The sequence below is a fragment of the Augochlora pura genome, chromosome 8 (assembly GCF_028453695.1).
Source record: "Augochlora pura isolate Apur16 chromosome 8, APUR_v2.2.1, whole genome shotgun sequence".
NCBI lineage: Eukaryota > Metazoa > Arthropoda > Insecta > Hymenoptera > Halictidae > Augochlora > Augochlora pura.
Window position 1 is genome coordinate 8,535,512 of NC_135779.1, and position 11,403 is coordinate 8,546,914.

Below are 11,403 nucleotides of genomic sequence, written 5' to 3' on the forward strand. Positions count from 1 at the left end.
ACAGAGAGAGAGATAGAGACAATAACAGAGTGGAAAAGAAACAGAGAAAGAGAGAGTGGGAGAGAGGAACAGACTAGAAAAGAAATAGAGAAAGAGAGAGATAAAGGGGTAGAGATAGAAACAGTGGGACAGAGAGAAAGATAAAGAAAGAGAGAGAGAGAGAGAAGAACAGAGTGGAAAAGAAACAGAAAAAGACAGTTAGAAAGGGGTAAAGAGAGGAATAGGACGCACCGCGAGGCCGGGACCAGGGAAACCGGCCGAAGAAGGGGTTATTAACCGGCAAAATGTCGGGCGGACTGGCGGCTGCCCGTCACGGGGCGTCCCTGCCGGCTAAAAATATTCTTTCGTGAATAAACGTCAGCCGAAAGGGAAGAACGGGCGCCGGAATCCCCGGCCGTCGGCCGTCGGCCGCCGGAACGAGATTATTCTCGCGCCTTCGGGATGACAGTGCCTCCCTTTTTCTGCGGCAGCCGTTGCCCGCCAAGCGTGAACCTTTGCGCGGCCTGCTCGACCCTTCGCGGACACGGGCGCACAGCGTTCCCCAACCGGCGAAGGATCTTTGATGTCGGTGCACAAAGAGCCAGGCCCGTGGTGCCACGATACGCGCTGACTGCGATCGAACATCGATCTTCGTAAAATTCCGGACTCCGAGAAATGCTTTTAGCGGAGCCAATTACTGCGCCCCGTTTGCAGTTCTCGCGGCTAAACACGATATCGGAGGTTCAAGTATTTCTTAACACTTTTGTCGACCGGTCATCAGGTTGGAAAAATTGTCGTTTCTATTTTAATTTTATTTATCTTATTCATTGCGAAAGGTATTTAGTATTTAAATATTGATATAATAATATTGAAGCTTGTGGTACAATTTAACACTTTTATCTGAATAATAGTTGACAAATTAAGGGTTCCCATGGCAACTATTGGAAATGGGTGTTTAAATACATTTAAACTAAGGTGTAGTTTTAAATAAAAGAAACTTTATTTTACGGTGCGTGAGGAAGCTCTTTTCTATGCAGACGCTTCTCTACGACTGACCGTGGCCTTCACGGAACCCCGAAAAGAAAACACGGGTCCCTCGTAATTCGAAACTGTTATGCTTGTGCCTCCCAAGGCCAAACACTTATGCGAGGTGTATACTTTCCTATCTTAATTTCCATCGCTTCTAAGAACATTGATTTGTTTTTGTCCATGCACAAATATCGTATTATGGGTAATACGTAATATTCCAATAGCAACCGATTCACCGGCTACCGATCGGGGGTGAGGGGGGGGGGGTGATTTATAGGCTACCGGTCGATAAAGTGTTAACCTTTTATAATTGATTCGATTTACTTTTTATTATTATAATTGATTTTCTAAAATGATTTATCTTTCTTTTAGCAAAATGTTACGTGTTATCTAATTGTAAATCGCTGTATTAATCTTTAATATGTATGGTCGTTTATAAGAATTATAGATATGTAATTTTTAGAATATTCTGTTAATAATTAACGTGATAGTAAATCAGATCAAAATATAATATATTTAAGAGAAAATATGGGTTTAATTTATAGCAATAGTTTCACCGCTGATACTAAAAGGTCGCATGATTTTATCATTGCCCTTATTTTTACATTTCCGTCTTTTAGAAACTTAATTTTAACAATTAATTGAACTAAGATAAAATAATTCGATACATTATCCGATAAAGTTAATTATGTTTGAAAATTAACAAAAGGAACAGGAATTGACTGCTCTTAGAATGCAAGGGTCACTTTAAAGTGCTGTAGCTTTGCGAGAAAAAATCGCAGCGGCGTTTCCTTTTTTTTAAATTAAAGATGGAAGATCGAACTTCATTGTAGTATAAACGGCATCACCGAAAAAAATTTTTCAAAGTCTGTGAATTTTATCAAACTTGACAAACATTTAATAGTCAAACATGGCCTCGCATTAAAGTGTTATTTAAAAACAATTATTTATTACAGTTAAGGTTTATCAAATGTAAAATCCAAAAACCTTATCTTAAACCAAAGATTTCAAGCTTCAATTTAAAAAAACAATCATCATCGCACGATGATTTTTCGCAAAATTATCGTCAGCTGAATTTGGTCAACTTTGATCTAAATTCTATACCATAATCTTTTTGAGCAGCGTGCAAAGCTTCGTATCACATCACGTGTGCCACCGCACCTTCTACCTGTAAACGTGGATTATTCGCTGTTACAGTGTGTCGTACAATCGTATCTTATGGCTGGACAACAGTCCTTTTCTCCTTACAATAGCGATAGAATTTATGAAGGGTAGATTCTGCACCGAGCGGAGATCCCTCTTTTGATATTTTAACGCAGCGTTTCGCGCGATGACAAACAGCCTAGAATCCACTTATTTACGATTACATGTAATAATTACGAGGTTTTATCGCGAGGTTTTTATCACGCCAACCACATGTTTTGCTCCTATCTCGTTTTGCTTCGCGCGCGTAAATTATTTGCCGTTGGACTATTACGTTGCGATTGTCTCGAATGAATCTGTCGTTATCTCCGGCGCGATAGTTTATTGCTTACTTAGAATTCAGTTAAAAAACCACGACTAAGTGCGGTACGGCGCTGAAAGTGTTTACTAAGTTTCGCTTCGCAATCGGTAGAATTGTTACGATGTTGATTTTAAGACATTGCTGACAGAATTATAGGGATGTAAGGAGAAGTGCCGCGAGTGGTATTATCAAAAAATAAAATGGAATTAATAATAAAATAGAAATAAGATAGAAATAGAATGCAAATAGAGATAAAATAGAATTGCAATTGGAATCAAATCGAAACGAAACAGAAATAAAATAAAAACAAATGGAAAATAAAATAGAAACACGATGCAAATAAAACGAAACGAAATAGAAATACTAGACAAATAAAATGGAAACAAAATAGAAATACGATAAAAATAAAATCGAAACTATTGAAATAGTAATAGAATAGAATTAAATCGAATAATTTTCGTTTCCAAATAAAGCGACAACGCGAGTGAAATTACTGTGTACCGTTCATTCGGTGAAAACAGTCTCGAGTCGAGGCGAGACAGGAGGTCGAGGGTTAAGTGACACACTCGATACGTGACACCGACGATCGAGGGTACCCGGAATCGATTTCGTGACACGAGATTCGCGGTGTGGCGAGGAAGAAGCATCGCGTCGGCCTTAGAATTTCGCGGCGTATCACGATCCCGAAGCCGACACCCCCCCCCCCCCCCTGCTTCAGCGGCTTCCGGTGATACCCGGCGCTTTACGGCGGGTGCGTGCCGCGCACGTGGATTTTCGCGAGGACGTTTTAAATCCCCAAGGACACGGGAAGAGCCGGTATAAAGCAATAAAGAGGTGGATGAGAGGGCGGCGAAGAAGACACGGGGAAACGGGAGTATCGTAAGAATTGCTCGCGCGACAGAGACGCGCGGCGGCCGCGTCTCTCCGGAGATGGGGAATTTTTCTCGTTTGTTTCAACGCCGAGAAAAATATGGCGGGCCGACTAGACACGACCGTGCGCGATTAGACACAACCGGAGTGGTCGAAATAATAATCTTATTTTTGCGATGTCCTCTGTTGGTTGTTGTTAGAAGTTGATTCGTTAGCGCGTGGTTGAAGAAATGTCGTATAGTTATTAAAAATAATTTAATTTTCATTAATACTGTTATATTTGTTTTGTCAATATTATGGTTGTTATTATTATATTTATTATACCGATGTTAAGATTCAAATAGTTATTATATCAATGTTCCATTAATTTGGAAATTTTCTACGAAATCAGTTTGGCTTTCCTTAATCTTTTTGTATTTGTATTTAAGAAATTGTTGTGGCTACAATTAGAGATTTATTAGTTGCGAGGAAAACGTAATATTTAGTTGATTATGGAATATTTGAGTTTGTAAGAAATGCTGAGTAAATATAATATTTCCTCCGTAATTAAAAATTTTCTAGTCTTATGTATAATGATATAGTAATCGCATTAATATTAATATAATACCATTGATATTGCTCTAACAAATATAATCATAATAATAACTATAATATTGATACAATGAACACAACTGCACTAATAAAAATTCTATTATTTAAGTCATTGATATAATAATAATATTACCATAATCAACATAATAATAATAATAATAATAGTAATAATAATAACCACAATATTGATATAATGAATACAACAGCACTGATAAAAATTCTACTATTTAAATCATTCATATAATATTGATACTGCCATTATAGACATAATAATAATAATAACCACAAAATTGCTATAATGAATACAACATCAAGAATAAAAATTATATGAAAGACAAAAATGTAACTTTAAACACGCTGCTACATTTAAACAAATAAGATAACTCCGCAATCATTTCGGCCGCGGCACGATCGTCTTAAATTAAAAACGAGCCATCGAAATATTAGCTGCACAGATTCGTGGTTCATTCGAGACCGCGGCTGCGAAGAAAAATTGCGCTCGGCTCTGCGACCTCGGGCAAGCAAATAGAACGGGGGATTTCATTTGGGGCGAGGTCGGGAAACGACTGGGAAAATTTAATTGGCTCGCAGGAGGACGACTCCGCGCGCCTGCAACTCGTGTCCGCGATTAAAAGTTTCCGCTGCGCAGGAGGACGCTGGGCGCTTTTCTCGCTCGCCGCCGATTGTCCAGATGAAACCGCGGTCTGTATCTGGCGTAGAACGAAGACAAAGTTTGTTCCTTGAAACACTGGCTGCGTGGCGGCGATAAGATGCCGCTTTAAAATGTCGATTTAACGGTGTATTTGAGAGTCCGGTTAAAGGCCGTGACGGCGTGCTTTTGTTTGCGATATTTATGGTTGCATTGTAGTCGCGGGTGTAGGTAAAAAGTCGGTCGGATGATTGGTCAGGTACAAGGTTAGTCAGGTGTATAATTAGATATAAAGTCAGTCAGGTATATAGTCAGATATTAAGTCAGTCAGGTATATAGTCAGATATTAAGTCAGTCAGGTATATAGTCAGATATTAAGTCAGTCAGGTATACAGTCAGATATTAAGTCAGTCAGGTATATAGTCAGATATTAAGTCAAACAGGTATACAATCGGGTATAAAGCCAGTCAGATGTACAATCAGGTAAAAGTCAGTCAGGTATAAGATGAGATAAAAAATCATTCAGGAGTATAATTAGATAAAAAGTCAGTCAGGTATACAATCGGGTAAAAAGCCAGTCAGGTATAGAATGAGGTAAAAAGTCAGACAAATATAAAATCAGGTATTAATTACTGAACTGCAAATTTGATTAAATCATATTAAATGCAAGAGTATATCAAGGAGCATATTGAATGCAAGACAAACATTTAAAAAAACCGGTCGTAGTACATATAAATATAATCTATAATTTATATAAATATTTCTGTAATTTATATAATTTATGATTATATAATTTACATAATTTATTATTAACATAACCTGACATAATCTATGCAGTTAAAAGGGAACGTATATGTCACGCGAAGATTCACAGTCTGGTTCCAAATGAGACATCGCGAGATTATCGGATCTCTTGACAAGAGAAGATTTTCGCTCGCCTAAGCGGCCGCATAAATCGGCGAGCGCGCGATCGAGGAGTGCGAACTTTCGACAGAGGTTAGCATCGCTCCGATCGTAATTCTCGTAGCGAGACGATAAGAGGGTTGCAAAGCTAACGCGGCGCCGAGCCGCGCCGGCCGAGAGGCATCAAGGTACATAGATCGATCCAGGCGTCGATTCATAAGCGGTGTTATTATAATTAACATACACGCCGGCGGGGCGTTCTGTTCGGGACACAGAGGCATCGGGAGAGCCCGGTAATTAATTTTCGTGGGGCTGCTATCGGGAAGCTTCACGCGGCGCGCTACTGGATCGAGTGGCCGGGAGTTTGCTCTGCAAATAGTGCTTCGCCGATGAATAAAGTTACGTCGTTAGCGTTTACAACAACCGTCCGAGGAGAAAATTCTGCCGAACGTGGTTACGATGGTTTCCCCGCATCGCCGGTTAATCGGCCAAGATTCGCTGTGCTCGTCGGCATTCTTGTTTCGAAATCCACGACTGTACTTGGTCGACCGCGAAACACCATTAAATTTCTATTATAAACGACCCGTTTTATATTTTTTTTTATTTCTTAATTGGTAAAATTGCGAAGCTGTTTTCCTTGGAAATTGTCCGAATTATTTATTTCTTGTTCATTTATTTATTCGGATATACATTATTGTGGAAATTGTGAAAATGTTCAGTAAAATACTTCACGTCGAGTATAAGACACTGCATTAATTGGTAATAATGTCTTGATATTAATTTCTAACAATTTTTTTATCTTACTTTGTTACAATATCAATGACGTCTTTTCACATTAAAGTGTAACCATTTCTTGACATTAATTTGGAATAATTTTTCGATATTAACTTGTACCAATTTATTGATATTTATTAGGTACTGCAAGGTGCAAGTACTATTTTAACATCGTAATTGGTCAATAATAAAAATAAATATGCACATGGATATTTAAAGAGTATAATGAAATTATAAATATAATCAAATTTTAAAGATACAATCATTTTAACTCTCACCTTCATGGATACTGAAAATATAGATCTTTTAATAGTACATTTCTACGAAATGAAGAATCTTCCCAGGTTTATATTTACAAATAATAAATTTATTTATCTATCTCACCCTTAACTTTCTCATTTATATATCTTAATTAACCATCACCTTATTTATTAAATTTTTAACATTGTGTAAATTCTATATAAAAGAAGAATTTAGAAACGATGGACGAATTAGTAATTATCAAGTTAATTATTACTCAATTATTATTATTATTATATTATTATTTAATTATCGTCTCACCTTTGAAATTGCAGTATCAATAAATATCTGAAATCCTACTAAATAAAATCACCTCAAACAAAAATGTAAAGATCAATTTAAACCGATGTCGTATCAATTAACACTCATTCTATAATAATAAGCTTCGAATATTACAATTATAAATTTCAGACTATATCGACTGCCACAATATACAACCTGTCTCCTTTCTTCTCGCTACAGTCACCCCCTATCCCTCTCCATGAAAATGAATCTTCGCCGAGCCCCCGAGGCTCCGTGATGGAAACAAATGCCCCGGATCTCGCGTAAATTAAGTAAATTTAACCGTGCACAGTTCTATTGGGTTGTTCAAAAAGTCATTGCGTTTTTTTCCGATAGATTGCTTTGTCCGCGATTATTTATATCTGAACGTGATATGAATGTCAAATGTTCACGCGTGTTTTGTTTGTGATACTTAACGTAAAAAACAAACAAATTTTGGCACGATTTGGTTGATTTTTGTACTTGCAGTTGTGGTTCGAACATGGAGAATTTTGAAAAGCATATTCGCCATATTTTGCTTTATTGTTTTTAAAAAGGGAAGAAAGCAACTGAATCAAGGGAAGAGTTGCCTCAAGTTTACGACAGAGACGTCATTGAAAAACGCCAGTGCCAGAACTGGTTCGTCTGATTCCGTGATGGTGATTTTTCAGTTAAAGATGCTCATCGCTCCGGTAGACCTTCCGAAATTGACGACGATAAAATCAAAGCATTGATGAAAGCAAATAAGCATTCGACGGTTCGGGAGCTTGCTATCGCTCTAAAAGTGTCCATTGACAGTGTTCATGGCCATTTGAAATCGCTTGGTTTCGTAAAGAAGCTCGATGTTTGGATACCGCATGAGGTGAAAGAAATTCACCTGACGAAGCGCATGAACGTCTGCGATCAACTGACCAAACGCGAAGAAAACGATCCATTCTTGAAGCGTATGATCACGGATGACGAAAAATGGATTGTGTACAACAATGTCAGCAGAAAAAGAAGTTGGTGTAGACTGGATGAAGCACCGGAAAGGCAAGCAAAAACAGACATCCACCAAAAGAAGGTAATGCTGTGAATCTGGTGGGAATGGAAGGGACCAATCTTCTATGAGCTGCTCCCAAAGAATGAAACGATTAATTCCGATGTCTACTGTGAGCAGCTACAGAAATTAAGTGATACCATTGCACAGGAACGTCCCGAGCTTATCAATCGGAAGGGTGTAGTGTTCCACCACGATAATGCGAGACCACACACAAGTTTGGTCACTCGGCAAAAATTGTTACAGCTTAGTTGGGATGTGCTACCACATCCACCGTATAGTCCAGACCTTGCACCATCAGACATTCATTTATTTCGATCCTTGCAAAATTCCTTGAATGGTAAGACGTTTGCGTCTGCCGACCTCATCAAACAGCACCTTGACAAGTTCTTCGTAGGAAAAGACAAGAAGTTTTATGAACGCGGTATTATGAAGTTGCCCGAGAGATGGCAGAAGGTCATCCAACAAAAGGACCAATACATCAGTGATTAATGTTGATTACGTATATAAAATAAACGTACTTAAAAATGAAATGAAAAAAGCGCAATGACTTATTGAACAACCCAATATATAGTTGCTACGCGACTTCCCGACGCGAGGCGACAGATCGATAAAAGCGGTCGTCAGGGGTGACCGAAGCCCGAGAGGGGGGATGGTGGTAAACCCATTCGGGCTAATCAATTGGCCGGAAGTGGTCCTAATGTAAACCTAACCATCACCGGCTGGACAAACAGGAGATGTTTCGAGTGTCCGGCCGCCGAGGACCTGTCATTTGTCCTTGCCCCCCGATCGATTGCCCCCGAGATCCGATTCCGGCGCACGTTTTCCCGACGGAACATTCCTACGACACCTGCGACGCGCCGTTAAATCGGAACGGGTCCAGGAATCGAGACTCGCGAGATCCAGCGTTTAATTCTAAACACTGATTCACACCTCGGCGCTATTTCCAGTCTTAGGATCTTAATAATATTTATTTTAATATTTATTTCACATCGCTTTGATATCGATTGTTTTGCATGTCATTTTACTTTATTTGTTCTTTCATTTTTCATTAAGTGTGGAAGCGGTTCATTAATAATTAAGTCATGTCGAAATCAAGTATTCTGTGTGGTATTTTATTTTAGCTATTTTTTCGTTTTTCAGTGGTTAAGAGAAGTGTTTATTTAAATATTTAATCGCATCGAAATCAAGTATTCTGTACGCCATTTTATTTTAGCTATGTTTTCGTTTTTCAATGCATAAGAAAACTATTCATTTCAATATTTAATCGTTTAGAAATTAAATATTCTGTACGCCATTCTATTTTATCTATTCTTTTATTTTTCATTGAATGAAGAAACGATTCTTTTAAATATTTAATCGCGTTCGAAATAAATTATTCTAGACGCTATTTTATTTTAATTATTTTTTATTTCAATTTTTATTGTATAATGAAATTGTCTATTTAAGTATTTAATCGCGTCGTAATAAAATATTTTCTATGCCATTTTATTTTACCTACTTCTTCGTTTTTTAATAGATAAGAAAACTGTTGATTTAAATATTTAATCGCATTGTAACCAAATATCTTGTGCGCTATTTTATTTGACCTATTTCTTCATATTTCTATAAACAAGAAAATTGCATTATTTCTGACATCGCTTAAAAACAGGTATAAACAATATTAACTTTTAGAATAATAGATCTGTTATCACTGGAAACTGCATTTTATGCATCTGTGGTAGAAATAAATATGCAGAACTACCCTTAAATAATTTATCCACACAACCATCTTTAAAACAAACAACGTATTAAAAGAACCTAATATCCAATTAACCAAAATCATGCAACGATACGTTTTGCTATCGACGCAGAATATTTTCGTTCCATGGAACAGGATCGCTCATTAAAGATTTAACGAAGGTGTACATGGCAGAAAACATCGACAATTGGCCGACAACGTCGAAGAAAGTAGGTGTTTCGTTCCGCTGTGCGCGCCGCGGATCGAAGGGTTAGAGAGCACGCGGTCGCGAGTTCCGTTTCATCTAGTTAATGCACTTTGCCGGTAGTTCGGTGGCCCGAAGTTAGAGGGGTGGGGGAGGGAGGGAAGGGAAGGGACGATCCACAGGGGTAGTTGTATCGCGGCCAGCGGGAAAGCAGTGGAGCGCGGGGCCCCCGCGTATCTCTATATTAATACGAGACGCAGCGTGGAAACTTTATGCATTTTCCAAGCCTCGTACGCGCCCTGAATCTTCTTCCCCGGGAAAAATGAGTTGATAAGGAACGCCCCCGAGTTTCATCGTTCCACGGGCCTTGTGTGTCCGACGCCAGCGCGCAGTTTCCACCGTAAACACGCCGGCAACTTTACACGGGACAGTGAAATATCGGGACGACGCGTCGGATGCTACGGATATATATCGTCCGCGCTTCCCAGTTGTATTAATAATACCTAATAGTTTATTGAGCCGGCGCAACTCGTCCGCGCGGTGGCCGATCTACGCGTACACTCGGTCCACGAAGTGTTCAAAACCGTATCAATTTTCCATTACTGAGCCGAGCGAAAATGATAAATTATAAATTTTGAAATGTTAAACAAAGTGGATTCGATTGTTCAATCAACTTTTTATCTAGATTTCCAGATTCGATTGACTTTTTATCTAGATAATTATTGGAACAATTTTAGGCGGAAAGATTGATTTTATCGCTATTTATTTTACAATTATTTTAGGAGGATCTGGATTGCTAGACGATGGCTAACAAAATTCTTTTCACGGATTGCAATTTTTTAAATTGCATTGTAAACACGTCGTTCTTTAAATTCAATTCTAATTTCAATTTTTTTCTAATTTCGATTTTGGTGAACAATTTTTTAGGCATTCTATAGTGAAATGATCTCTCTTAAATTTGAAAAATACTTACATCGCTTGGTGTGATAAGGACAGAGTTATTCGGTTTTGAAGGGTGCGCGAAAACTTTGGACACCGACTGTATATCCTTGAAATTGCTTTATGAAATAGGACGATCTTTCTTGCGAAATTTTCCTTCGCGTTGACCCGTCCTGATCGAAGGAAGATAAAAAAACCTTATTAGGAAAGTGTCTTGAAGAATAATGTAACCGATGGAATTATCGGATCGAATTATGTATTACATTGTACTATATATTTTATTATATTATAGAGTGTATATTATGTTATATATCATATTACATATTAAATTGTATATTATATTAGATATTGTACCATGTATTTTATTATACATATATTGTATTTATGAACAGGAAAAAATGGCCCAAAAATTTCCAAAAAAAAAACAAAATTAAATTCCGTTTTATCAAACAATATAAATAAATATAAAAATAAATACGAGATATAAATAATATAAAAATAAAGACGAGACATAACTAATATAAAAATAAATACGAGATACAAATAAATATAAAAATAAATACGACATCTAAAAATCTCCATGACCAATCATTTTCTATACTAATCGACTCCAGTCCCCCCGAACGTGTCCTCGTTTAAA

General features: G+C 37.7%; 1 pseudogene; it reads left to right on the top strand.

Moving 5' to 3' along the window:
* Positions 1 to 8,391, top strand: part of LOC144474470 (histone-lysine N-methyltransferase SETMAR pseudogene) — a 13,783-nt pseudogene extending 5,392 nt beyond the window's left edge.
* Positions 8,392 to 11,403: the final 3,012 nt, after the last annotated feature.